The sequence below is a fragment of the Rhinolophus sinicus genome, linkage group LG05 (genome assembly GCF_036562045.2).
Source record: "Rhinolophus sinicus isolate RSC01 linkage group LG05, ASM3656204v1, whole genome shotgun sequence".
NCBI classification, from domain to species: domain Eukaryota; kingdom Metazoa; phylum Chordata; class Mammalia; order Chiroptera; family Rhinolophidae; genus Rhinolophus; species Rhinolophus sinicus.
Genome location: NC_133755.1, coordinates 77,531,961 through 77,534,480, shown reverse-complemented (window position 1 = coordinate 77,534,480; position 2,520 = coordinate 77,531,961). Strand labels below are relative to the sequence as shown.

At 39.5% G+C, this 2,520-nt stretch overlaps 1 non-coding gene across 1 annotated transcript; it reads left to right on the top strand.

Moving 5' to 3' along the window:
• The first annotated feature begins 531 nt into the window (after positions 1 to 531).
• On the top strand, positions 532 to 603 carry TRNAA-AGC (transfer RNA alanine (anticodon AGC)). The gene has a single exon. It is a non-coding gene; the product is annotated as a tRNA-Ala (tRNA).
• Positions 604 to 2,520: the final 1,917 nt, after the last annotated feature.

The following is a 2,520-nucleotide window of genomic DNA, read 5'->3' as shown; positions in this document are numbered from 1 at the left end:
TCCGTGACGCCTATCACCCAGGCTTGCGTTTCCAATTTGTCCTAAGTGATCGATTCAGGACATCGTGAACCCTCAGGGACGTTCCCTGCTACCATCACGAAACATTCAGTGGTTTTGGGGGGTTTCAGAAAATGTAGATAATTTGAGGGTCCAGTGGAGGCGGTGCTGGGTGCCTGAGCTGCAGCGCTGCAGGAGAGAACCCCGTTCGACTCAACCTTTGGTCCCTTCCACAAAGCCACCCTCTCAGAGGGTACCCGGGCTGCCCAGCTACCTGCTGCAGCCTCCCGGGGCTTTACACGTAGAACGAGCAGGAAATGAAGCCGGGAACCCGCGAGAGACAAAGGATGTCTCTTTTCAGCCGCCTTCCTTGGGAATCTCATTCTGTTGCTTACTTCTGAGGCAGCTACGCAGTCAGCTTCACAAATGGGGATGTTTACAGTTATATCTTCTCTGTACTTTACTGAATCTTTAAAAGGCAAGAAATAAGGATTATAAATCTCGAAAGAAATCCAAAGTAAGGCTTTTGCAGTTGGGGGTGTAGCTCAGTGGTAGAGCGCGTGCTTAGCATGTACGAGGTCCTGGGTTCAATCCCCGGCACCTCCACCAGTTTTGAAAGGATGCCTTTGCGATGAAAGCGCCTTTCCCCTCATTTCTCCATCAAACCTGGTGTCTTCTTTCATTCAGTTTTCTGCCTGCCCGTACTACCTTCGTTGGTACCCAATTTGCTCCCCAAGAGCATTGCCACAACCAGAAATGTCTTGGATCAAACCAAACGTAGCAAGCACTTGAACTAGTCGATCTGCCTGATTTCTTTGGATTCCATGCCAAAAACAGAAAAGAAGGAAACAAGATAAAATAACACCCACAGTTTAAACTGCTTTCTTTTGAATTCTGAAGAGTTTATGGAGCAAAGAACACACTGGAGGTGGAATAGCAGAACAAAGTCTTACTGAATTCTTCCTTATGAGCATCCCACCACCCCACACTTTATGTATTCTTAATCACCAGATATGGAAACAATGTGCCCCAGTTCTAACTGTAGGGTTGTATGCATAGGAGGGACAATAAAGTGCGGTCTATAATAGTATGTGATGCCTTCCAAACATAAACTGAATGATACAGATTGTATGAAGATTGGCTGGCTCTGTGAATCCAGACCATTGCCACCTTGCTGAGAAAACCCATTTGCAGTGTAAGAAACCAAGCATCTAAATCTCTCTTCAACAATATTTCAATCACAGACTTCAGTCAAGATGGCAGAGTACCTAAATGTTATGCCCGCCTCCTTCCATGATCACACCAGAAAGAGAAATTAAGAAATCAATCCCATTTACAATTGCATCAAAAATAATAAAATATCTAGGAACATATTTAAACAAGGAGGTAAAAGACTTATACTTGGAAAAATATAATCATTGATGAAAGCAATTGAAGAATACATAAATAAATGGAAGGATACACTGTGTTCATGGATAGGAAGGTATTAACATTCTTAAAATGTCCATACTACCAAAGCAATTTACAGATCCAATGCAACCCCTATGAAAATACCAATGGCATTTTTCACAGAATTGGAAAAAAATAATCCTACAATTTATGTGGAACCACAAAAAATTCCAAATAGGCAAATAATCTTTAAAAAGGGCAAAGTTGGAGGTATCACACTACCTGATATCAAGCTATACTACAAGGCTATAGTAACAAAAATAGAATGGTACTGGCATACAAATAGACACATAGATCAAAGGAACAGAATAGAGAGCCCAGAAATAAACCCACATCTATATGGTCAATTAATCTATCACAAAGGAGGCAAGAATATACTATGGGGTAAAGACAGTCTCTTCAATAAATGGTGCAAGGAAAACTGGACAGATATATGCAAGAAATGAAACTAGACCACTTTCTTACACCATACACCATACAGTTAAAATCAAAATGGATTAAAAACTTAAATGTAAGATCTGAAACCATAAAACTCCTAGAAACCGTAAGACTCCTAGAAGAAAACATAGACACTAAACTCTTTGACATCAAGCTATATATACATATATGTATGTATACATATATACGTATATACATATAAACGTATATATATGTATATATGTGTGTGTGTGTGTGTGTGTGTGTGTGTGTGTGTATATATGCTATGTCTTCTCAGGTAAGAGAAACAAAAGAAAAAACATTGGACTACATTAAATTAAAAACTTTTTGCCTGTGTCTATGAGTTTCTGTTTCTCATTTGTTTGTCTTGTTCTTTTGTTGTTTTTGGTTTATATACCACATATCAGTGTTGCCAGAGGGTAAGGGGGGCGGGGGGTGGGGGGTTGGAGATGAGGGTAAGGGGGATCGAATATATGGTGATGGAAGGAGAACTGACTCTGGGTGATGAACACACAATGGGATTTATAGATGATGTAATACAGAATTGTACACCTGAAATCTATGTAATTTTACTAACAATTGTCACCCCAATAAATTTAATAAAATTAAATTAAAAAAAATAAAAACAAAAAAACA